The 27,765-nt window shown below is 40.3% G+C and overlaps 1 long non-coding RNA gene across 1 annotated transcript in view; it reads right to left on the minus strand.

Moving 5' to 3' along the window:
• Window positions 1-414: 414 nt before the first annotated feature.
• Window positions 415-27,765, minus strand: part of LOC138579133 (uncharacterized) — a 119,358-nt gene continuing 92,007 nt past the window's right edge. The window contains exon 2 of the long non-coding RNA XR_011304005.1: window positions 415-2,789. This is a non-coding gene — a long non-coding RNA (uncharacterized lncRNA). The remainder of the gene's footprint in view (window positions 2,790-27,765) is intronic.

Raw genomic sequence — 27,765 nt, forward strand, 5'->3', positions numbered from 1 at the left:
CTACCTTCCAAAGGTTGGTCAACAATGCTCTGAGTGGAATGGAGGCCTTCTGTACAGCCTACCTGGATGACATTTCTGTATACAGTTCTACCTGGGAAGAGCATTTAATACACTTGGATAAGGTATTGCAGGCCATAAAAAGGTCCAACCTCACTATCAAGGCCACTGAGTACCAGGTAGCCCAGGGAAGGTTACCTACCTTGGTCATGATGTAGGAGGGGTGAAATCCAACCTCTCCCTAACATGGTAAAAGTTGTACAGGACTGGGAGATTCCCTCTACTCAAACCCATATGAGAGCTTTTTTGGGCCTCACTGGGCACTACAGAAGCTTCTGGGCCAACAGTGGCCCCATAGCTGCCCTTCTAACAGCTCTACCCTCACCCACACAGCCTAGGAAGGTTCATTGAAGTGAGGACAGTCAAAAGGCCTTTAATGGCTTGAAGGAACGTTTGTGCAGGGCACCTTTCTCAAAGGACCCTGATTACAGCAAACTCTGTATTGTGTGAACTGATGCCTGTGACGAAGGAATTGGAGCTGTCTTGTCTCAGTTAGATGATGAAGGGAGAGAGCTCCCCATCATTTTTATCAGTAGGCAACTCAAGGGTAGAGAACTTAGCTGGACCACAGTTGAGAATGAGTGCTTTAGCATAATTTGGGCACTTAGGCATTTTAGACATGACCTTACTGGGTCTGCCTTCAAGGTCCAGACTGACCATAAGTCCTTAAAGTTGTTCTGAAGCTGAAGCAGAAACCTGAAGCTTGAACCCTTGGTCCAGTCAGAGGAAGGAGTTTACAGCTGCCTTTTTTCAAAGAATCTGAAGACTGCTTAGTTGACCTAAGAATGGAATCAAGAGAGCAGCTGGACAGGTGACCTCTTCCCGAGCTAGGAGGGACTATCATACACCTGCTACTCTTCATCAGAAGTACCCTTGAAACCAGTCCTGTGAGCCTGCCATCCAGAAAAGCGGTGTTTGTGAGTCCAAAAGAGAAGTGCTAGGACATCTTGATCCAAAGAAGTCCAGTTGTTTCACCCAGGGTCCAGAGAAGTGTTTGTCACCGGAAGAAGCCCGATTGCTGTCTACCACCCAGAGGAGGGGTGGTAGACTGCCATAGTGCTGCTTGACACCCAGAGCTGCAAAAGTTACACCTGATCTAAGAATCTGTCAAGGGATATGTGTGACAGTATATCTGATCACTTGTTCCCACCGAAGAAGATCCCAGTTCGTTGTGTGCAGAGGAAGGTCCGCCGGTGGGTTTTCTGCCACCAGCATCTGAAGAAGACATCCCGAGGGTCCAGCCTTGGCGAGGGTCCCTAGTCCAGTCCAGCGGTCAAGTCCAGGTTACCAAAGCGATCCAGACTTGTGTGCTGCGAATGCAGCACCAAAGAACCAAAAGTTAGTAAACCACAAAATCCTGAAACCTGACATCAACATCTGCCACTGCGTGAGTCTCTAAAATACCCTACCATAGCATAGATGCTATATTATGTTGGCCGAAAACCAATTGCATCATATGCCCAGCATCGCCTATTACAGAATTGTCAGCATAACCATAGAGCGTCCATTTTGTGCTTGCAGGATCCACCATTTGCTTTCTCTTGCTTTTCTGTTCAAATGCTATGCAGAAGAGTATTTAATTTCGTTCTGCTATTGCACAAAGCAAGGTCACAAGTTACATGTTCAGAGACCAGCCGAGACAGAAATGCCCAAATAGTACAGAAATACATTGTTTTCCTCCCTCACAAGGCGAGCCGAGAGGCATTTAATCACCAAGCCAGTTGCCAGCTGGTCTCGCTGAAGCTGTAGAACAGGCCCTTAAAGGCATGAATTATACTCTCCTTACGGCCCCCCTTTTTGGGCCCACTTAGATCAGACTGACCCTTAGTTCACGAATACAAACTAGATGATAGCATGCATTGGAATGTGTCTCTCCTATGAACATGGTCTGTTCACTAAACAAGTGTATTATGTTATCTGTAACAAAGAATCCTGTCTGTGTCTTGCAAACTGCAACTGTTGCTAAATCAAGGAAGATAGATTAACAAAGAAACATCTTAGAAGGTGTCATATTTGTCATAATTGTCAATCACCGAACCCTAGCTCAAGAAGATACATTATGGCTGGTTTTGATGTGTCACAAACTGATAGAATGATTTTCTTTTTGTATATATAACGCTGTTGTAGAATGTTCGCTCTCTTGCGTCTCACAAGGTCTGGGTGACACACCTTGTGAGACGTGAGATCCAGTCAGCCAACTGAGTTTATTTGCTTTGCAATAAACCCTAGATTTTGGGAATTGAACCTTGTGTCTGTCGTATCAGTTTGTGTATGGTGATTGTGCCTTGTTTCCATGTGCGAGGGTCTTCAGGGCCTAGCAACTGCACCCATCACCACTGAAAGGCATCTAACAACACATGGGATTGTATCTTCTTCAGCCATGCATTTTCTGAGTCCACAGCAAGTTTCACCTTCAAGGGTCATCCACAGCCGGAGTATCGACCCACCAAAGGAGACCACCACAAAGACCAGAACTGCTGCCTTTCTGATACTGCCTGTTTCTGCATTTTTTCTTGGCTTCATCATCCCAGCAACTCATTCTTGCAAAGGGGGTCCATCCATCAAGGTGCAGTTGAGAAAAGCCGAGAAACTCCACCACCTCGCCTATCAAGTCACCAAAGGTACTGTGATGAGGAAGCGCGTCTTCCAGCACCAGGAATCATCCAGGGGTCCCAGATTCATTGTGGATACTGTTCTCCTTTCACATCTCTGGTACTTTGAGGTGGTGGAACCTATAAAAAGAAAGCAGAGCATTTTTAAACTTATTTGAACTGAGCTGGAATAGATAAGATACAATACAGCTTGACTTTTCCTGTACGTCTTAAGAAAGTACACTGTCTATGTTCTGAACTAATCTGCCTTGCTTCCTTAATCTATGCAGTTACACCTTGCTTAGCAATTCAAGTGTTTTTTTGTTTTTTAAACGGTCAGAAGTTGGTGGATCATTAATGAATCTAAGTACTGTGTGGTACCAGATAGAGGATATATATATTTGCCATAATTAGAATTTTCAAAGTAGAGTGTTATTATTATATGTACATATTTTACTTATCCTATATAAAGATAACCTTCTCCAAAGCAACCCTTACATTCCAAAACAGCATGGCATTTCCCATAAAAGATAAGGAAATGCCATCTTCTTTAAAATAAACAGCATTACTGGAATCAATATTCTCATTATTACAGAACATACCAGCTCTAAGCATGAAGGCACACATGCCTCGGTTGATTACACACCTAGCATTGTTTTGGTGAGGACAAAAAACTGAACTATTGCCCCATATTGCCCTAGGTAGTAATCCAGAAAAAAATACTTTGGCATCTGGAAGGATGTTCATTACTGCTTGAACCAAGTGTTCCAAATCTGCCAACAAAGTAGGGGCACTGACATAGCTCAAACGGAAAGCACCATACTGCAAAACTACCACATGGGGACTGTTGATCCTGACAATATCTTCACAAACCTGTACAATTCCCTGTACATTGCAATCAGGCACAGTGCTCCACACGACCTCCACTCCTTTAACACCAAAATTCTTTGCAACATGCCTGCATTGAGGATACTGTTGTAAAACCATGCACAAACATATCTCCGAGCACCAACACCCTGACTTTCTCCACTTCTGCCATCTTCACTACACACGGTCTCTTTCAACACAAATCCACAACCTCAACATCTGATTGGCTGATCCCTACAGTCTTCTTTCCATGCTGGATTTGCTGGAAAACCCCGGATGTAGCACGCCCTGTCCACGGACAGCCGCGGTGTCCGCGGACCGCGTAACTCTTGGACAGCCCTTCTACCATTTCCACTTCACTCTCTGTGCCATTCCCTCATTGCATACAGCTAAGCAGTCACACAATACGGAAAATGTCCTCAAAACACCCCCATTTTGTTTATTTTCGAACATTTCAGGACACCGCGAGTGTTCTTATAACACATGCAACTTGCCAGCGAACAATACAGACAACGTCCTCAGAACACCCCCATTTTCTTTATGTACGAACATTTCAGGACACCGCGAGTGTTCTTCTGGCTCACTCTTTTTTCTTTTGCTGACATATCTAGGCCACATGGTTTTCTTCAGTAACAGTCAGAAACTAAAAATTGTATTTTATTTGTAGACGTCTCCTACAAGTAGGTTCTTATAGTAATTCCCTTAGAGTCCAGTCACATCATATGAAACATATACATAGGGGAAGACACAAGCTTTAAAGACAGATTTATTTTCAAGCAAATAAATGATGATTTCTCTGTTTCAAAGCTGCTATTTACCCTATGTATATGTATATTGGTATGTGTTCTCGTCTCTTTCTGTTTTCTCTATAGTAATGCAATTATGTAATACATGGGTTTTATTAGCTACTTATTACATATTTCACAGTACACAAAAATCTATTAAGAAAACAATTATCATTTCATTATTCAACATATTAACATTACGAATATTATACCTTCATCTTGTACGCTGCACACAATGCTGTGTTTCTGCATTAGTAGCTTAGTATACTAGATAGAACCCCATAATAGAATGCTATTCATATCAATGCATCATTCAAAGCACTAATTAGGGTATGATATTTATTGCAATGATCCTTGACACTTTTTTCGCAACATTATAATAAGAATCCCTTGTACACATATTTCATGAAAAGTACATACACATATGATGTCATCAGTGAAGTCATCAATGACATTTGTGATGTCATCTGTGATGTCCTGGGTGTTAGTCTTAGCAGTGTATGGTGCCAAGCAAGATCCCAGCAGCCAAGATATTTTAAAAAACAATTTATTGGACACCTACTACCCAAACAGGAGTACCACTTTGGAAACCATGAGCCTATACCACATAGCCCAAAACTACACATACAAAAATAATATAAAACCTGATGAACAAAACCGTAAATACAAAATGACAAACTGTGAAGGCAGCTTAGTAAAACTCACCAAACCAAATTTAAATAATCATATCAAATTGTCATTAAAGACTCCTCAACATAAAGAAGTATATTACATGTCCCTGCTACAACTCTTTAAACCATGGAGGAAAGAAGAAGAAATACTAGATAACTATGACTCATATGAAGACTCTTTCAAAGCAAATGAAAGCATTATAACTGATGTAAACTTTGCGCAGTACAAAAAAATGTTGCACAATGAACAGCAACACGAAGAAGAACTCCAGGCCCAACTAGATAAGGAGACTCCTGACAGTAGTCAACCTTCTGTCACAGGAAGCCAAGAACCACTGGGAGACCCACTAATAACAAATGAGGCAGAATTAGCTATGATAGAAGTAGAAAACACCATGTGTCAGTATGAAGAAAAAGAAGACTTAACCATACTACAATCAAAGCTAAACAATGAGCAACATAGCATTTTTCAAGAAGTAACAAAATAAATTGCACATGGTGTACAACATGAAAACAAAGAATGCACCTGTCAACATTACAAACCTATACTATTGTATGGCAGTGGTGAAGCTGGTTCTAGCAAAACATTCCTGATCAAAATCATCAGTAAGTTCCTTCAACAATTGACAAACAGCAAACTGTCAGCTGTTGTCACTGCCCCCGCAGGTTTAGCTGCCTACAACATAGGTGGTGTCACTTTACACCGATTACTACTCCTGCCAGTAGAACACTAAAACAAATTAGATTATTACAAACTTTCTGCAGAAGCTGCAATGGAACTACGCAGAGTATTGAAACAAATGAAAATGCTGCTAATAGATGAAGTGAGCATGGTGTCCAACCTAATGTTGGCTTTGATTCAACTCAGATTACAAGAAGTACTCAAAACAAACTACGAAGAGCTCTTTGCAGGAAAACACATTATTGTTTTCGGAGATCTTCTTCAATTGACACCAGTAAAAGGTGAGCCTATTTTTAAAACATTAGGACACAAACTCTGCCGTAAAACTGTTGGCAGCATTGGAAATGTCAACCTTTGGCAACATTTCCAATACAGAGAATTAACAGAAAACATGCTCCAATCTGCAGATCTCACTTATGCCAACATCTTAAAAAGTATCAGAGTTGGTATACTTTCTAAAGAAGCAGAAGCAATATTGAAAACCCGGCACATTCATGCACTTTATGGTGATAATGCATGTGCTACAGATATTATGGAACAATTAGCCCACAAAAATGTCAATTGTATGGCCTTAATGCCAACTCTTGCAAGCTGTTTCAAATTCAATGAAATAATGTTAAGTAAACAAATGCAACCAATAATGGAAATTAGCGCCACAGACAAACTAGATGTACGTGGAATGACACTACTCATGTGTGACCAAGCCGCAACAAGACTAAATAGTTTAGAAAAATCAATCTCAAACACAGCAGGCTTGGAAAAGATATTAAAATTATCCTTAAATTGCAGAGTAATGCTGAAATGTAACCTTGACGTGGACCAAGGGCTAGTTAATGGAGCACTGGGTACAGTTGTTGGCTTTCAAACATACCCACGTGACAACAAAATTCAGTTTGTCAATATTCTCTTTGACAAACTTTCAGAAGTAAAAAGAATAGGATGCTCAACAGCTCGATTCCTTCTCTTCAAAGACATGTATGTACGCAGAAAACAATTTTCTCTAACTCTTGCATACGGAGTCACCATTCATTGATCACAAGGCCTTACCCTAGACAAAGCAATGATAGACATTGGTACCACAGTTTTTAAAGAAGGCATGAGCTACGTAGCACTATCACGCTTACGTACACTTGAGGGTCTATTTCTAATCAACTTTGATGCAAGTAAAATAAACGCTGATATTCCTTGCATTTTAGAATACAATAGACTTCGTTCACTATACACTCCCCATCTAAACACATATTCTGTTCCACAAAAAGTAAAACATTATAAAAGAAAAATAAATCAAACAGAAAAGCAACAGGATGTCACTGCAAATCCTCCAAAGAGAGTAAAAGAATGTAATACTTCATCAAGTGCCACAAGCAAAAAAGAATCAATTAGGGAAAGTAAACCAGGTACTTCTTCAAAGAAGGAAGACACACTCCAAAAAAAGCCATCAGAAACAGAACTACCTGGTCCATTTGAACTCTCAAATATAGTTGGTGTAAGTTGCTATGCAAATGTAGCAATAAATATTCTATTTCAATTACCACCAATTGTTGAGAACATTTACTTACACAGTACCTACCCATTGTGTTTGCAAATGTTAGTACTTCACAGAAATGCAGCAAACAATCCTGACAACACGTATAGTGTTTATGAAATAGGACACCAATTGGACTACTGCGCTGGAATGGTGAAATTCACTATAAACTCACAGGAAGATCCACAAGAATTTCTAATGTACTTACTATTGGTACTGGAAAACAAAAACATACCTATAAATGAAATCTTCTAGATTTCATACATGTGGAAACATACATGCTCTCTCTGCAACAATGTGACACACGAACAAATCCCCAATGAGCGTTTTGTGTATATATCAATACCTAATTGTGAATCCGTTCCATTTCAGCAACTTGTACAAAATGCAAACCACGGTAGATTATGTTCGACCTGCAATTCAGATAATCGCTCCACGTTAGTAATACAAACACATAGTAAATACATAATACTAATGATTATACGTTACAATACAGATGGTACCAAAAAGAACTGCAAGCTGACTGGATTCACACATGGTCAAATATCACTTGGTAGGAAAACCTTCACAACAATAGGTATAATCTACCACGCAGGAGCCACAACCAACTTAGGGCACTACATTGCATATATAAAAAAGAAATGTGGATGGTTTGAATGTAATGATAGTACCGTTACTCTAAAGCAGAGATTACCAGCAAATCTTACAAACGCTTATTTAATGTTCTTAAAAAAATAATTTGATAACTAAACTGTACTTAAACCTTAAGCACACTTGTAGTAAAAAAATATAAACTGTCACAATATTCCAAAAGCTATCTAACTGCCCAAAGATGCTACAACAACTAATCAGATAAATTAATACCACTCAAATAGAGCAAAAAATAGACAGTTAGAATACCCCAATTGGTATCTAACTGTCCCAAACTTTAGAAATATCAAAATAAGTGCAAAAAATAGACAGTTCGAATACGCCAATTGGTATCTAACTGTCCCAAAATTTAGAAATATCCAAATAGATAAAGCAATACCACGAAATTATATAAAAAAAGAAACAGTTAGAATACGCCTACTGGTATCTAACTGCTCCAAAATTTTACAACATTCAAACAAATACCTAATATCTTACTGCTCCCAAAAACTGGAACAATCCAATGTATAAAGCATTAGCCAGAAACAACAAGTAAACACTGAAAACAAATAAACTGTAGCATAACAGTTAAAGTTTTTTATTTAATCCAACATGGATTTTTTTTCTCCCACAGACCCAATGATTTTAGCAACAAACACAGAAACTGAGCAAATTGCACAGTACTCTGGTTTGTCATCTACTAAATATCAGGGTCAAAAAAAAGAAAAAATTGTGATTGTACAATGTAATAAGTCTTTATAAAATACTAATACTAACATGCTATTTTCTTTTATCACAGAAATGAACAAGAAAAACATGGACTCCCGTTACTAAACCAAATAGTAAGTATAACATGATAAATACAACCATCGCAGCATATCGCACCCATACTGGCTTATAACATTGTTCCTTATAAATTTGTTTTTGACCCAAACTTATAAGCCACTATGAGTGTGATATGCTGTGGTGCTTGTGGCCAGGGCATAGACTCTTTGGTGCATGGCATATAAGTATGATATGCTGCGGTGGTTGTGGCCAGGGCATAGAGTCTTATGCATGGCCAAATGGCCATGGACCCAACATTCTATACCCTGGCCACAATCACCGCAGCATATCACACCAATAGATTCAAGCATTTGAACCATTTTAATGTCCACGGACACAAGGAAGTTCTTAGAACACATTCAACTTGCTAGAGGACGATACGGACAGCGTCATCAGGACACCCCCATTTTCTTTATGTACGAACATTTTTGGACACCGCAAGTGTTATTAGAACACTTTCAGCTTGACAGCGAACAATACAGACAATGTCTTCAGGACACCCCCTGCGAACATTCCAGGACCCCACGCGTCTTCTTAGAACACTTTCAACTTGACACCGATTCCATTTTGTTTATTTACGAACATTTCAGAACAGCCGTGTTGTCCGCAGACAAATCGAACACAACAAATGGTCTAGCACATAAAAAAATACAACATTGCACATATCTCATACTCCCCCACCCTCCCCAAACACTCTTACACACGAACACACCCCACTAAATACAATTTTTAAACCAAGTTTCACCTCGCTGTCTGCGGTCGTCCGCAAATGCAAGATGGCGGGCACCACAGCAAATCTGACACGCTTCACGCTCCACGCCGTCCAATCAGCGAACACGGCGGATGTCCCCGGACATCGCGCAAGCCGCACGGCCAATCAGGGCACTGTCCACGGAGCGAACAGGGAAGTCCGTCCGCGAAGCGAACAGAGATATCACTAATTTTTTTGCCTTACATTTTGGTCATTTTAAAAAAAAAACTACTGGACGGATTTACACCAAATTTGCAAAAGCACGCTTTCGGGACCAAGCCACCGCTCCTGCCGCAAATTTGGTGTAAATCCATCCAGCGGTTTGGGATGTAGGCGTGCGCAAAGTTTTTTCCCATTATGTCTATGGGAAAAAACAACAGTTTTGGGACCCCCCCTATAACTTTGCCATTCAGAGTGGGCCATATACTTTTATTGCAAAGTTTGGTGAGGATTCGTCCAGAGGGAGCAAAGTTATAAGCCACCCAAAAAATGCTCTTCCTATGGAAACACCAACTTAACCATAACTACATGGACGCTAACGCGTCCATGTAATGTGAACGAGCTCAAGATTCTTTTTTAAAAAAAATATAAGCATACTTTACATGTACTATATTTTTTTAGATGCAGTTCTTGCTGAATCTGGAAATAGAAATCTTGGCCAATGGCACGGTAGTTTTTGATGCAGATGTCTTTTATTAACACAAGATATGTACTCTGAGAGTTGAAGTGTACATATGAAGTGTTGAAGAGAGATGACAGGGTTAGGTGTAGAGGTTTTGGATGTGATCACTGGATGGATGTGTGACTCTTTGAAAGCAGCCAATGAGGCAGTGTTAAGAACATGAAAGTGTAGAAGGGCTGCCCTCTGCAAGCAGGTCCACAGACACCATGGCAGTCTGCGGACAGCACATGCCACATCCAGGTATTTTGCAGATGCCTGGCATGGAAAGGGGACTGTGGGGAGTAGACAATCAGGTTTGCTGGGTTTTGTGTACAGGAAGAGAGGGCAGTAGGAGTTTTGTTTGCAGGAGTTGTAAGAATAGTGTGATAAAGGCTAGGGTTATGCGTTTGTGAAGGCAGAGTGTGTGGATTGTGGGGGACTCTTCAATTCAGTCATTGAAGGTACATGCTGATAATCAGGGCATCCTTGGAAATATTGGATTGACAGATGTTGAAATTTCCTAGCATGCAGTTTGTGTCTCAAACTGGGCAAGCTTGCTTTCATTTTGTGTGAATATGGCTCACTTCAAATGTCCAGATATTGTGAGTGTCCATTGTGGAGGGGACAGTTTGCGGTTTGTGACTCCATTGTCTTTGCAAGTTGTGCTCAAGGACTTTTTTAAAAGCCTAATGCAACTGTTTCCTGCTGCTCAGTTTATGTTTTCGGAATAAATCAGATACGCACATGGAGATGTCCAATAAACATTTTCAGTCTTCAAATTGAACAATCAAGACAGATTGTCAATAAAGGTGTATCTGCTTTTTTGGATGCTTCCGGATTGTCATCCTTTGAGAATGATAATATCAATTCTCACTGTCTGAAATTGTTTTGGCCCAGATTGAATTCACTTCATATATATTTGAAATGCAAGAGGTTCCTGTAAGGAAAAAAACAACTTAAAAGCAAAAACAAAAGGAAAAAAAAGTGTTTGTTCACAAACTCCACCCAAAAAAAGGTTCTCTTCAGATCCATCTCTTAACATTAAATATTTACACATTGTGTTTAATTTCCCTCCCTCCCCAGCACGCTCAATTGGATGTCATGTCTGCGGATACGACGGTGGCCGCTAATGGCACATGTCACATCAGGGTCTTTTGGTGCTGTCTGGCATGGAGAGGGTACTGTGGAGGGCGTGGATGGTCGAGCTGTCCGTAGACATTTGGGGGACTCTTGGGTCCACTGGGTAAAAGGTGTATGTTGAACATTGTGGAATAGTCAAAAGTCTTGGATTTCCTGAATGTGAAGTGTTCTGGTGTGGAGTGTGTGGCATGAAGTGGGTGGAATTGCTCACATTTTGTGCAAATATTGTTCAATTGAAGCATCCTGACATTATTATCATTCATTGTGGTGGGAACAGTTTGGGGAATGTGACTTTAATCTCATTGCAGTTTGCAATTTTGGAGACATTGGGAAAGTTGAAGAAAATGTTCCCTAATTCCAAAATATGTTTTTCTCGAATTCCCCATACACAGATGTTGATGAGTTCTACTTCATTTGGTCTGCAAATGGAAAAAACAAGGTGCAACATCAATACAGCTGTCTGTGCTTTTGTTCTCGATGTTAGCATGATATCGTTCCATAATGAGAACATTAAATTTGATAGGGTGAACATTTCTTGGTGAGATGGAGTCCATCTAACTAATGTTGGTAATCAGATTTTTGTGGAAAACATTCAAAATGCTTTGAAGCAGTTTCTGTAAAAGTGAGAAGAAATAATGAAAATCAGTGAAATCTTTTCTTACTTCAGTTTGTAAATGCAAAAATGTAAAAAATATAAGAGCCAAAAACCCACAAAAACGTTTCTTTTAAGAGCCACCTTTTTTGAGTGCAAAACAACTGCAATGACCGTAATTGTCCCACACCCGGAATTTTGTACATATCCATGGAATTCCGCGCTGCCCATGGACTATGTGGGTTTTGCGGCAGTTTGAGTTTTTTTAACTGTGTAATGTGGCTCCTAAAGGAACTTTTTTCTTTTGTACTTTTTCAATTTTGTATTTTTATGGGGTATTTTTTCTCAGGAGAGTCAAAGTATTGGAGACAAGGTAGGAAGGGGCACCTACCACAGGGATGAAGGGGCATGTGGAGAGAGGAAGATGTTGGGCCGGCCTTAATCGGGGAGGTGGCAGTGTTTCTTATGTTCCTTGACCGCATACTCAAAAGCACTCCAAAACTGCTCCCACATACAGATCGGTGCTTCACAGTACATGCATAGCACAGTGAGCCTTGAAAGGTAAGGGTCAACAGCATTTCGTATGGCCTGCGAAGCCTCCGCTGGGGGTGGTCAGTCATAATTTAGAAAAAAAAAATTTGAAAGACAATAATGTCGAAACAATAATATCAAAAAAAAATTCACGATTTTTTAAAAATTATTATATATTTATTTTGGGGTCCGGGAATAAAAGAAAAATGGGTAAAACAAAAATAAAAAAGGGGGGTTGGGGTGGAACGCCCCCATTTCAAATAAAAAATGTAATTAAAAAAAATCAATATTTTGACTTTCAAAATTTTTGTTTTCGAAAATTATCACTATAAACCTCTGCTGGGATCATCTGCCCCAAATGAGTATCCTTGGTGGTGACAGGAGCAGATGAAGACGATTGGGTGGAGGAAGTCAACCTGTTCTCACCTGAGAAAGGTATTGACTTTCTCAGAGCACTCCGGTGGGCCGATTTGGTGTGGCACCTCATTGAAGTAGTCCCGTAGGAATACAAGCCAGGTTTCCCGCGACTAAGTACATCTTTGCACTCAGTGCAACAAACCTTGCTTGCATGTGCTTTTGGGACATTTCCAATGGTGGTGAAAAGTTGCCACATCAAGGACTCACTCTGAGTACTGGTGACAGTGACTTCCTCCACTTCATCCTCTTCTTTTGATCATCTGCATCACCGCGTCTGTTCCCCTCTTGAGGCCCTCCAGGCAATTGAGGTGGTAGTGATGGGGAGTGGGGGTGCTTTGGAAGCAAAGATGGCCACTGCAGCAGGTTTTCAGAGATTTGCAAAGCAGGTGTTCTCCAGATGCTCCCAACTAGAAAGCTAGATGGAGAATGAGGAAAAGTAATGGCTGGGCCCCTTTAGAGGAACCGTCCGTGGACAGTCTCGCTGAACAGGGACTATGGAGTCAAAAGTAGGCATTGGAAAGTTGTTAAAATTTGTCAGACCAATGTAGAATGCACCTTCAAGCTATGCAAGGGTAAAGTTTCTGCTTGGAACACCCTATATTGGCTGGAAAAGCACTTTTAAACTGTCAGCTGTCTTGGACACCGTCTGCGGATGGCACCATCACGCCACATGGGCACGGTCACATGATAGCAGGGAATTTCAGCATGCATGCGCCGGGAGTCAGTAGAACACACGCAGTGTCCGCGGACTAATTAAAAGTGCATTATGGGAGCACAGACATGTCTGGACATTGTGCCTATCCGGGGGCACCTCCATTTTGAGTTTGGGCACTATAGACAATCACATGGTTTCGTACTCATAATGAGACTTTTTAAAAAACAAGGCAATACCACAGAACAATAAAGAAAGCATTTGTAGTACAAAAAATATATTCATTTAAGAAAGGGATGGTGTATCGGAATGGGAAACATAAATGGGCGAATTAGGTATTTGTGTAGAATTATCATGAGGGGAGGAAGGGACTGAGGTTCCATCAAATCGTCTTTGAGGAAAATGTTCAGAATTGGCTTGGAATGACTGCTGTGGACAAGGGGTACAGGTGCAAGTTTGAGCAACACTTTTAATCAGGTGGTTTTTCACATATTGTAAAAGTTCTTTGACAAATTAGTTAGTGTATCCAAATTTGTTGACAAGTTCTTGATTTGACTATTTACATTTGGGGATGCGACTTCTGTTTCTGATTGTGGGGAATAAAAATGTTGAAACTGGTGTGTGCTTTCGTCATGAACACTATGTACTGTAAGAGAAATAGAAATCATTATTTCATTATGTTGTGTACAAAGTACATTATTTGTTGACAGTAGAGTATGTATTGCATACTACTGGAGATGTTATTGTCACTCATTTCATCTCATGGAAATTTCTCTTCCAACCATTCAAGTGTACTTGCTATTTCTGTGAGAAAAAAAGGGTTTCTGTTTTACAACACATGTTTATGTAATGAAAGCTAATAAAAGAAAATGAAACGCAATGCAATTATTGTTTAATGAGAATGTGCTCTCCAATAAGCACCTGCTGTTTTCAATTTGTATCCAGAGTTTACGGGGGGAGATTATATGAAGTGTATACTGGGGGGGTTGAGAAGCCTTGTTAGTAATTGGGGCTGGCAGTTTGTGGATGTCCACTTCCTGTGCGGTCATCTGGGCACTAGTTGTGCGTGCGTGGTTGAGGAATGTAGGCACATCAGTCAACGGTTGTTTCTGTACATGTTTATTATATACTAAATAACATGTGACAAATACTGGCAATGGTAGCCATATGGGTGAAACAAAGAGCCGACGCGCGTTGTGACAGAAGTCTTTATCAAGGCTGTGGTAGGTGGTGTGTTTGGGGTGAGAAAAAGGGTGCACGATTGGACGGCGCAGTGGTGGAGAGACAGTTTCTATATTTGAACATTACAACATAGTCATACGCCGCGTGACGGCCACATATTTGTAAGGCATAGAGAGACATGTACACATTAATGGGCAGTTCATGTGGTTTAGTTTAATAAAGGCAGTGATGTGCAGTGAATTGTGGTGATTAACCAGCCCAAAGTGGGGTGATTGTTGACGTTGGAGGTTTTTTGGGAAAAAAGTGGCAGGTTGGTATTCATTTGATCACAATCAATCACAATACAACATGATATACATAGTACCAAGGAAACAAGGGGGAGAACGTTGGAGAGAGAGGGGTTAATAAGGAGAGTGTTAGAGCTGGTTCAGCACTACATGGACTCATGTTTAGCACGAGAGCAAGGGTGCCGGTGCTTACCAGACATAAGTTTGGTGACATGATGCTGGAAGCAAAATGTGGTGGTCCGAGAGCCGCCTGTTTAAAGGTGCCTTCTCCAAGCTGGATAGCTTATCTGAAAGTAAAGCAATGAATGGTAGGTTATGGGGGGGCTGGTGTATGATAGGCAGTCATGCGAACAGTCTGGGGGGAGTGATAGTTATTGATGAGGAGAGATATACTATTAGAGAATTGGAGGGGGTGGAACCCTTTCGTTGCTCAGTGGTTCCAGACAGGGCTACTGTGGGGGCTGGTTTAGTGGGAAGCTATGCAAAAAAATCTTGGAGGAGCGATAGTCATTGATGGGATGGGATGCATGTAGATGATGGAGCTGGTGCTGAGCCAAAATTGGGGCGGGATAGCGCGTTGCAGGAGAGAGATAATGTTTGGAAATAGGAGAAAGGGGAACCCTGTCCAATGTTTGGAATGAGTGGTCCCAGTCAGGGCATGGCTCAAGTGGCCTGGTGATAAGATGCATGTAGTTAGTTGGAGCTGGTGCTGAGCCAAGAATGGGGCGGGATAGCGTGGTGCATGATGCAACGATTAATGGTGGGGTGCCGTGCGAGGCACAGATGGCATGTCCGCCAAGGCTGACGGCATCCCCATGTGAGTCACTTGGTTGTTATGCTCCTGGATTGTGAGGGGTGCAATTAGGCAGTACAGGGCGGTAGGCGCATGTTCGTGGATGCGTCCGGGGGGGGCTGCATGATTGGCTGTGTGTGGCGTGTGGGGTCAGGAGACAGAATGCTGTCTAGGTTGGTGGTGGAGAGTGCGAGGGGGCTCGGCTTGCGAGGGGGCCGGCCTGCTCGCGAGTAGGTTTGACCCAAGTGGTCCTGAGTGGGGGAGCTGGGGTTCTTACCGGTGAGAAGATCTCTGTTGCTCCGTCCGTCGTTAGACCAGGAAGTGTGTGCACATAGCAGGATATAGCACACACTTACTGATTGGACGGATCAAATAGGAAGCTGATTGGTTAATGTGTGGTTCCGCCTGATTGGCTGCTTGCCAGCATTGGAAATCAGGGGGCGAAGGAGCACTTACGTCAGCCAGTGATACCCTGTGATAAGGGGCTGCTGGTACTTGTAGGCATGAGGGGTGCAATACGGTGGTAGAAAAGAGAACATTTGTACTTGGAGTGTCATATGATGGCAAAGACGGGAAGCCGTGTGTGGCACGGAGTGGGGGGCATCACGCTCGTGGCGGCGCCATTTGAAAAGGGTGAAGGCATATATGAAGTGTAGAGTTATGGTTTGTGATTGGTGCATTCCATTGCAATATGAGTTACCTAAAAAAATTGTATTTTTAAACGAGAGTATTTATACAAAAAGGTATACTCACATGTTGTAAACATTATTTGTGATTTTAGGTACATATGTTTGTGGGTTGATTATATCTTTTTTGGGTCTCCCCTATGTGGGATGTATTTACCCATGCATGCGAGCCCTACCTCAAAACTGTGCAGTATTGAAAACATCATGATGGCCAGAGCTTCCCAGAAAATGCACAGGGAAATGCATGAAGAATAGGCTGCCACTCATTTTTGCCGATGTTATGGGCACAGAAGGACACTGCCTAAAACCACCATTGGACTACCCACACAGTAGTCTGAAACCATTGGGAGTGGCAATGCTGATTGCCAAAAGCAAACCCATAACTGTGGAGAATTCATTTTCTTAAATCCCAAAAAGGGGTGCAGTACCAGTACTCACCACTATCCAAAAGCCGGCGTTTTAAAACCACCAGATTTTGTAGAAAACTGAATAAATGAACCCAAAGCAAGCCAAAGAAAGACTTACTGAGAGGTGGATCCAATGTAAAGTTATATTCTGAAGTGACTTGAAGGTGTATAACAAGACTGGCTGAGGTGGGGATTTCAGCAGTTTAAGTAAATTTGGACTGAAAGACACTACAAATCTCAAGGTTTAAGAGAAATGAGTGACCTACTTTGAGTGTCACATAGGTTGCAATTGTTTAAATGTCATAGTTTTAAACTTAGAATCAGCATTCTAGCTGCATATGTAAAAAAATGTCTTGACTTAAACTGGGGAACAAAAAGTGACATTTTATCTGTAACCTGGCTTAAGGAACTGAATTCTGCCTGGCAACTACCCCCATCAGGAGTGAAACTTGAGTCACAGCTGTGTTCCCAGGCCTAGCTGCCCTTTTGCTGCTCACACCAAAAGGGATATGACACTTCCCTGATTGAATTACCTGGGCTCTGCAGGAAATTGAACAAAGCCCTGTCCTGACTCAGGCAAATGTTTTATTGGCGGGAGTCGTAAATGGAGCTTCCTCTTGGCAGAAGCTGGGAGGGGCAGGGTCTCTGAGCTTGGCAGAAACTGGAAAGACTGGTTTCTGTACCATGTGACCTGAAAAGACACACCTCTATAGCCAGAATATGGTTTTAGAAAAAGATGAATAACTCATAGAGCGGACATGTGAAAATTGTATAAATGACACCATAATTCTTGTGATTTTTCTGCCCACATTTTAAGACCTGCTAGGACCCGGTGGCATGTTCAGGGGGGTTTTAGCAGAAAAGAGGATATTACTCAGAATGTGTGCATGTGAAAAATCTGACACTTCATCAACTAATGTCCATACTCCTTGCGCACATGTGTGTAAATTTGGGGTAATGTCCGGAATTGCAAACCAGTTAAAAAGTGCAAAATATTGCCATTTCTGAATGCAAGCTCCCAGGAAGAGCAGAGTTTGAACAGGAGATATCTCCTGTGATATGTGATGTGTGCAGGTAATTTTAAACCAATGTTTACCTGTGCAAATATGTCTTTTGTTATCAAATCTAGATTTGTGTGCAAGTTGACAGGAGGAGTGGACTATCTGCAGGCTGTAAAATGACATCACTCTGACACAATTTAGCTCCCCCAATCAAGTGAGAAATGGAAGTTTGACCAATTAGAAGCTGAGAGAGAGGTAGGGTCAGTGATGCTCACACACACCCATTTTCAAAACACATAAAAGCAGAGAGACAGGACAGATAGGGACCTTCAAATCCATTTGCAGCTGGAAGCTCTGCCAAAATTCCATACTTTACCTCCATCAATCTCCAGAGAAAGCTGTGCAGAAAGATCCAGACTTTAAATCCCTCAATCTTCAGAATCCAGAGAGAGCAGACCCAGATCACTGTGAAGTGCAGAGACCAGAGGCGAGTCTAAAACCTGACCAGATCCGTGGCGTGGCCCATTTCACTCAAGAATATAGTGTGAGTACATAGCAAAACTGTGCAGAACCCAATCTCTTAGTTAAAATAATATAATCCAAGCTATTTTAATCTAAGTAGAACTGCCTCCTAACTGTCACCTGTCATTTGTAAAGTTGTCACTTGTCATTTTCTAGTTGCAAACTGCACTTGTCTTTTTTGAACTTTAAAATTTCAAATCTGAAAAACGACCTTATTTAATCGCTCATATCTCCGCAACCGTTTGTGCTAGAGACTTGCAGTAACTTTCCCCTGAAAGCTGAGAATCGTGGCTTTCCTACGAACCTAGAACCGCATTCCTACCCCCTATAGTTTTGCCGTAATCGTGAAAAACGCACTCGCGAATTTTGCCGCGATTTGCAAATTTCTCCACGTGTGAAAACAGAAGCTTCTTGCTTTCATTTGCCAAAAATTCGTTTAACCTACCAATTGCTCCTAGATCCTTGCTAAAGTGAGCCTGAGCTAATATTAACTTGATTTCACTCACCCTGAACCTCCTAGAATGAATTAAAAGCATTTTAACATATTTTCACTCCATTGCCAGCACATATCAAAGCATTTTGCCTGTGTTTCCAACTTCTGTAGTCTAAGTTGCTGGGGTTAACTGAATCACATTTAATTGCATTTCTGAGAATTGTGTGCTTTTCCTTCCATTTCCTTGCATTGCATAAAAGGGGGGGGTGAATTGTCCAAGAAAGTGATTACATTGTCTTTGCTGAAATCCTATCAAGTTATTTTCTGTACTGCATTTCATTCCACATTGCATCCATTTGAAACCATAAAAGTACTGTTGCTATCTTATCCATTTCATGTCAACTCCTTATTGATTATAGAGAAGCGTGTTGGTGCCAGATTCTCCGTTGTTAATCTTTATCATATCAGATTAAGTGTGCTATTCAATTATTAATTTATTATAAAGCGTGATATAATATATATTGTTTAAGTTATCAAATAAACCTTTAAACTTGCAAAACAGAACTACTTCTTGGCTCAGTGGGGTCAGGAGGATTCCAAGAGAGGGGTGTTATATAGGGGTAGTCATCCAGAACGCATGAACTGGACATAAAGGTATATCAATAAGGATTTTCATTCAGTATTCTAGACTAGGCGTTGACTTAGCTGTAGTGTTGAATTGAATCCTCTTACACCTATGATTTTAAGACTTGCAAATGCAGTCCGTGGCCTATTGTGCTCTTTGCAACCTCCATACCTGGTGCATTGGGAGGGAGTACAATATAAAGGGACTTGTAGCAGAGGAAAGATGCACTAGCAAAAAACATGAAATTCAGTGAAAATCCTTTGTTAAAGGGGCGTTTTGGTTAAGTTGCACTAATAAAAACCTTTAAAATCCAGTGAAAAAACTTTGTAAACGGACATTATGGTTACAAGTAAAGCCAAAAAACCTCAGAAATTCGCCAGTTATGGCAAGATAAACAACCATAACTCATACCACCATTTCAATATTAAAGCACTAATTTCTCTTCTGTAACGGAGTGCCATGTGCATAGATTATTTGTCGGTCATAGAAGATGATTTTTGGTGAAGAACACAGAGACTTGCATTGATCGATCGATGATCGGATTTGGAATTAGAGGATTACCTTGACAGTTTCACTAAAAATGTGAATGATGCGAAGTTCGGTAGCTATGAACTGTGTTTGAAAAGGTTAAAAAAGTTTTCATAGAGTTTATTTAATGTTTTCATCAGTGTGTCAAAATGAAATGTATTTGTTACAGTCCTGACTATTACTGTTTTCTTCAAAATATAATGTTTCTATCATTTTTCTAAAAAGAAACAAAAGTTTTGGTTTGTTGTGGATGTGTGTGTTTAAGTTCCTTGTTCTGTGTTAGATTACCTTATGACGTTGGTGATGACAGTGTACGTTTGGTTATGCTGCCCACTAACATCATTGAAATAGGTAGACCTCATTCTGAGGGTAAAGTGATGTTAGCGTTAGGGGCAGGCAAATGTAATCAGTGCCGTGAGGGTCTCTGGAGTTAGGCCGAAAAGTTATTGAGTCTATCTACTTCATTCAGAAATGTAAAGTAGATGTCTGTAAGAAAAATGTGTTTAGTTCTATTTTTTTACTTTGAAAGGTGGTAGGTGGTTCCTGAAGGAACTTTTTTTTTCTTTTCTTTCAGGAGAGGTCAGAATGTAAGGTGGGTAGGAAAATGAGATGAGGGAATAGGCACCAAGCACTAATATGGAGGGGCAGCTTGACAGGGGAAGATGTTGCAGGTGTATTACATCTAAGGTAGGGGGCATTGTTTCTCATGCTCTTTGATTATAGCTTCCAAAGCACTTTGAAATTGCTCGCCCCTGCAGAGTAGTGTGTTGCACTAAAAACAGAGGAATGTTGTCTTCGAAAGATATGGATCAACAACCTTTTTCATTGCTTGCAAGGTAACTAATGTGATTTTGTGTCCCCCAGAAGTAGGCTTTGTGGTTAGAGTACAGATTGAGGAAGATGAGATGGAGTAAGACAGCCTACTACTTGCTAAGAAAGGAACAGTCTTTCTGAGGCCATTGCAGTGGTTGGATTGGGTGTGGCAGCGCATGAATGTGGTGCTGTAGGAGTACTGTCCAGGTAGTCTGCAACTGAGTACAACGTTGCACTCAGTGCATTTCACTTTGGTAGCTTTTGCCTTTGGTACATTCCTGAGAGTGGTAAAGTACTGCTACACCCATGATTATCTCTGGGTGCTAGAGGTAGGCACTTCCTCTATTTCATCTTCTTGGTCCTCTTCATTGTTTTTGGAAGTACTGTGCTTTTTTTCTTATGTAGGTCCTCCAGGTAGTGGTGGTGGTGCTGGCTCTTGGGGAGGAGAGATGTCAATAGCTGATGCCATTTTTAAGATAAATAGCAGATTTGCTAATATTCCTTCAAGTGTGTGCTTTGTACTATATTGTTAATGGATAATGAGTAAGAATAGGTGTAGGAGCTGTGCAGGGGAACATTTTAAGCTTCAAAGTTCCCAGATGAGCAGACAATGCAGTTCCAAACTGTCTGTGAAGCAGGGCCCCAATGGTGAAGTGCAGACGCGTTCTCAAACACGTCATCATGGCACGTGCGAATGGTTGGTCACGTGACAATGTCCGGAATGTCCCCTTTGACGTCAGATGTCCGCGGATGTCGACAGATGCAAAATCAGTGCAAACAATTGCAATAAGTGTATTGAAGTGTTAAAAAGTATGCTAGAAGTTGGGAAATGAAAGAGTTTCTAGGTGAAACTTTGTAAATTGGACAAAAATGCTGCTGTATTGGAGTATGTATGATATTAGTAAGCTGTTGGGAAATGAGCATGCACTGGTAAAAACCCATGAAATTCACTGAAAAAATGTTGTTAAAGGGACATTATGGTTAAATTACACTAATAAAAGCCTATGACATTCACTGAAAAAACGTTGTTAAAGAGACATTAGGGTTAAGTTGCACTTACAAAACACCCTGAAATTCATTAAAAAAAATTGTTAAAGTGACATTATGGTTAATGTTTTTAACAAAAACCCATGAAATTCACTGAAAAAACATTGTTAAAGGGATGTTATGGTTACAATTAAAACCGAAAAACCTCAGAAATTTGCCAGTTATGCAACCATAACTCGTGCCACCACTGTGCACGGCTAAGACTAACACCCATGACTTCAAAGATGACATCACAAATGTAATTGTCGAATTGGCAAAACATGAATGTGTTTCATGAAAAAATGCATAACTTTCAAGGCTCTATCTACAGTTTAGCCCGAGTGATGTACAATAGTCCATGATGTTGTGTTGAACGTCTGCTTACATTCACAGTAATTTGGTAATATGGGCCCATACGCATCGATATTAATGCTACATATGGTGATCGATTCTTTTATGAAATGTATATCATATTACAGTGATATTGTGACCTTATTTTTCTTAGTGTACTGAGGAGCAATGCTATGTGATGCCACTTCCTGTTTTGTCAATGGGTGAAAGGTTGTGTGCCATCACTTCTTGTGATGTCATTTGGGGCGCGGGTACATGACATCACTTCCTGTGATGTCATCAGAAGTCAAGGAGTGTGTGATGTCACCCCTGGCAGTTTGGTGAATGGCATCCCTGAACATATCTCTGTACCCACTTCCTCCATTTGGACTGGGAAAGGAATAAATCACTGCCTGGTTTATGGTAATCTCAGAAATGAAGTAGCTGGGTTTCTTCCACGGATACGTGATGGAAATATGGCATCTTCTGTCCTAGAAAATCATGTCATTTACTGTTTCTTGGCAGGTAACGTTAGAAGACTTTCATCTACAGTTATAGCAGTTTGAGGAAGGGAAAAAACTCAAGACCTCCAGAGCTAATACTAACATATTTGTGGTCATATGCCCACAAAACCCAATTAGCAGGCCAGAAAAATACTTCAACAACTTCAACTAGTTCACAATGTTTTGCAGTGAACTTAACGTGTCCAAAGGCGAAGTCCCACAATTTCCCAAAGCTCTAATACTGAAGCATATTTGAGTTGTATGAAAAGTTCATACGAACCTACAAAAGAGCTTGTATAAAACTTGGAAATTCGCATTATCCCCTTCACGACGTTATTACAACTGCTTTTCCAACGAAGCCCATAAATATCTACATTCCTTATGTTTATTAATTGCTGCGGCGCAACGTTGTTAAAGTACTATCCCTTTAAAACACCAGAACACCTTTACATGTTATGATGGCACAGTTTTGTGGTTGTTTAATTCACTTGAACAGATACATGAATAGAGTGTATTGAGTCAATGGCTTAGTAGCTGTTTGAGTAAGGTCAGGAGATAACAAGAGGAGTTATCTCTTGCAGTGCGTAGACATGATGCAATGTCAAGCATGCATTTCAAAACATGTGCTAGTACTTTGCTCCATCGAACTTGGAACACAAGGTCAAAGGATGGCAATTAATGCCAGATGGACACTGCTGCTCAGCAAATGAACTGCTTGCAGAATTAGATCTTCATTAAACGAACCACGATCAGTTAAATGAGAAAACGGAACAGAAGTTACAGAAAAAAACGGCGTTTGAATTATTCCAGGAAAATCAGTATGAAATGGAAAATCAAAAAGAAATGAAACGTAGTAATAATCTATTGAAAAGTACGATAATACTAGTCAATCCTGTGAACTTCTAGGTGTGGAGAGAAACCTCATGAATGGATACATAAACTACATATAAGTTATCGATTGTGCAGTCAGTGGACTGTTATCCATTTTGCAATTCTCATTGTTGAATTTAAATTAAGTATAGAAAATATGCTGGGCTCCTACGTGCTGACAGAGTAATCATACAATCAGACATTGTCAAAGACAATAGTTGTACAATTCTAGATAACAGTCTCCTCACAAAGATTTTGTTAACAGCTTCAAGCCTTTCAGACTACATTATTAGAAGCAATAGAGCATGAATCTAAAGCAAGAGCAATAATATCAGTGCAAGTTCATATATTGGTTGAATTGTGTGTCTACCTGTGCCATAACAAGGGAATTCAATCTATACATTGGTCTAACTCAAATAAAAACCTAGATTACAGCCCACAAATGCAGGCAAATATTCTGCATAGGAGATTTCAATGTTTCCCTTCTTCACTTGTGAAACCAAAACAGAGTGCCTCATTATGAGTTTACAAGTTTGGTGGTAATTTGATGGTAATCTCGATCACCGTTACCTGCACAACTGTTGGTATGTTGGTGTTAACCCGCAACTCTGTGGGAATTTTGGCGGGATTGCCTCCAGCTGTAATTCTGTGTTACAATTGCGCTGAGTTGTGGCCATAACACAGCAGATTTACCTCCAGCATGATGCTGCAGGCGAATCATCCACTTCATGGTGAATCCTGTAGTTTGGCAGTCTGGTAAAGAACAACTATAATTATGTTAATGCAAAAAAATAAATGTGGCCGTATTGGAATTACCATCCATTTTCTCCTACACCATGCACACACACCCCAAATTGTATAGCCGTGGCACAGAACTACTCTTACCTGGGGCTACCTGTAGTCCTTTATAGCCTTGAATATAGCCGTGAATATCGGGAAAATGGCTGATAAAAACAAGTACATTCCTGACCCCTCAGGCCCTCAACAAGTGCCCCCCTCATCTAAGACAGCTCCTCGCACTCCCCAGATGGCCTCCTCGCCTGCCCTGCCCTCTGCCTTTCCCCCCACAACACACACTGTTTTTATCAGCCATTTTCCTGATATGCATGGCTATATTTGAGGCTATAAAGGACTATAGATAACCGCAGGTAAGAGTAGTTCCGTGCCATGGCTATACATTTTGGGGTGTCTGTGTTATATTTCTTTTTAAAAGTTATGTTTATAGGTATGTTTTCCGACTTTCTTACATGTGAGACTGTGGAAAAAAACTTAAGAAAATTGTTCGGAAAAAATGATAGAAAAATGAGCCACCCTAGTCTAGTTTTAGATGCCCATTCACTGTATTTTAGTCTATGTGTTGTCCCCCATGTGATTTTATCTTGTGTAATTGTACCTATTAAATATATCCCCACCTAGTTTATTGTCATGTATTATACTATGCATTCTTTATCATCATTCACCTTAAATGAGTACAAAAGCATTGTTTTACTGTATTGATCTTTAAAATTCTATTGTATTATAAATCCCAAAGTGAGTCCCCGACCCTTTAACTAACGATTTGTAACTGCAGTAATAAAAAAGTCAATGAACTCCAACCGCCGTTATATTGAACAAACAATTGGGGTATTATTTTATTTTATGTGTGTATTTATATGTGATACACTGTCCTTTAAATGAATGTTTTGGGGTACAGTGAGTGTAGTATTCTAGCATATCTGGAGTACTGTTTTGATGTTATGAAGGAACACTGTATTTCCTTCATTGGTTAGGTGTACTCCATTATGTCTATAGAAATTGGTCATGTAGAATTGTATGTAATTGTTTGAAATCCATAATTGGTTGTGGTCTCTCATGAATTCTGATACTACTTTATTAACATTTATCATTGTTTTTTCAATGTTCCCATTAAATTTGGTGGTCCATCTTCATTTTTGCCTCTGAGTCAGATCGGAAAAGATAAAGTGCCTCATTACGACCCTGGCGTTAAGAGTTTAACGGCGCCGTAAAAAGGTGTTGGCACCGTTAAACCCTTAAAGCCTGATTACGAGGCCCCTTTGCGGGACCCGACCTTAACTGCTGGTTTTTCCAGCCGTTAAAGTAGGGACCCGCAAAGGGACTTTGGTGCTACTAACAGTACCGCAATTTGCGATACCGTTATTAGCGCCTTCTCCATTCCAATTGAGCCCGATGGGGCAAAAATGGGAATGGGGAAGGGCCATGGCGGCATGGGGAATTACCGCCCCACCAACCTCGGAATGGGGTGGTAATCCCCCATTCCGCCATGGCAGACACTGGCATGGACCATGGTGCTAATAGCACCATGGTCCTCCGCCTGGGTCGTAATGAGGCCCAAAGACTGTGTGAGGAAAAATTTCCATTTGTTTTTCCAAGTCTTGTTTCATCATTAAAGTAAGGGACACACCAAATTGGTTGATGTTACTGTTGTAATTCTGTGTTTGTCTGTGATAGGTTACACTCAAAATGTGTCTGCCATTTTTGTATTTTGGTTATTAAATATAGTCTTCTTTGTGTGATTTTGGAAAGTATGAAAGCTAACAGTTTTGTTGTTTTGTTCCTATGATTGTAGAACTCTCGATGCACTGTACTCTCATTCTACCTATTTTTTTACTTTATACACCTTACCTAACCGTAATCTTGTATGTCATAACTACTATGTATACTTTATCATCATCCACTTTAAATAACTTTATGAGCAGTCATTTATTGTACTGACACCTTTTAAGGACCATTGTATCGCTACTGTCTCTTTTCTCATTTACTTAGCAAACTCAGATTTGTTTAAAAAAAAAATATTCTTATAGCCAAGGCTATACACAAAGTGGAGTGATTGGTGTATTGAGGATGGCGCCTAGCAATATAACTGTATGGAGTTTTTACCCATGGCTATTCATCACTCAGCTGGTGCGTGGCGTTACTACCCATGGGTAAAAGTGGCACCCTGTGCAGCCGCAGCTATATTCCGGCAAATGTCATGTTGTGTGTTTATGGACGTTTGGGAGTCACAGCTATCCTAAAACACTTACATAAAGACCGTGTGTATTGCACATCTGCTATAAGTCACCAAACAATCTGAATTCAGAGAGGAAAGCGATGATTCAATTCTTTCCCATGTTTTCACTTCTCTTAGCGTTTCTCTTAAAAGTCATTCAATTAATCAAACTATTCAATCTGCACCCTATTATACCATTCCATGTATGGAAGAAAATATATTGAATATGTATGGCCAATTTTGATTCAATAGCAGATAGTTGATATTCACGTCTATATACCCTTGAGAAGTAATTAATAATCAGTTTCAAGAAGACTGTCAAAACAAAGACGCTTCTTTCTGAATAAATATTCTCAAATAGTTATAGAAATTTCTTACGAGTGAATACCTACTCGGTTTATTCAAATGGAGCAATGCACAATGCACTATGATCCATGCATCACATTATCATGCATTGCCAATCAAAGTGTTAATTTAACTTCTCGTAACTATTGGTCAAAAAGATTAACTGCATTACTTCTTTTGCAAATCTATTTTTGTCTGCATTTTTTTGTTAGTAACACTGATTTTTTTCAGTCCAGACCATTTTATTTCATCACAATTGTGATTGGCTGACAAAAAATAACCTACAATAGGAGCTGTAAGAGGATTATTTCTAGTACGTTTTTTTTGTTCTCCTATGCGTGTTTTTATTTTGCGTTCGGTTTTGCCTATGTATATTTTTTTTTTACAAGGGCACCAGATGACGTATATTACCCAAATAGTGCAATTAGTAAAACTCCTTTGTTGCCATGGTTGTTTCAAACCAATATCTATTTCTGTGGTTCTATCAGTTTGTGTGGAGCGTCTGCCATTTCCACATTGACTATGTCCCATAGGTTTGTTTAGTCGCCAGTGCTCAGTGATGGTCTTTTGTCTCACATATGATTCAGATACATCATTAGATGTTAACATCTCTTTGAGGTTTCTACCTATTCTGTATGCACATCTGGGCGCTTTTATTGGAATAGGTCCTTTCAATTAAATGTTCCAGTTTCTTCTTATTATTTTGTTAATTTGGTTAGTCATAGTATTGTAAGTGCTGACAAACACGATTTCTTCAAATATGTCTTTTTTGTTTCTGTATTCTAATAGAGCACCACGACGGTTGTTAGATGCACATTTAAGTGATTATTTAATGATCTTGTTCAGGTAACCTCTTTCTTTTAGATTTTTGCTCAGCACTTTGGCTTCCTTATCAAATTCTCTCTTATTAGTGCTGTTACGCTTCAGGCGTAAAAATTGCCTGAAGGGTAAATTGTTGCATAAATGTTTGAATTGAAAACTATTATAAACCAACAATACGTTTTTATCGGTCGATTTGTGAAAGGGT

Source organism: Ambystoma mexicanum, chromosome 1p (genome assembly GCF_040938575.1).
Source record: "Ambystoma mexicanum isolate Mex_15411 chromosome 1p, UKY_AmexF1_1, whole genome shotgun sequence".
Classification (NCBI taxonomy): domain Eukaryota; kingdom Metazoa; phylum Chordata; class Amphibia; order Caudata; family Ambystomatidae; genus Ambystoma; species Ambystoma mexicanum.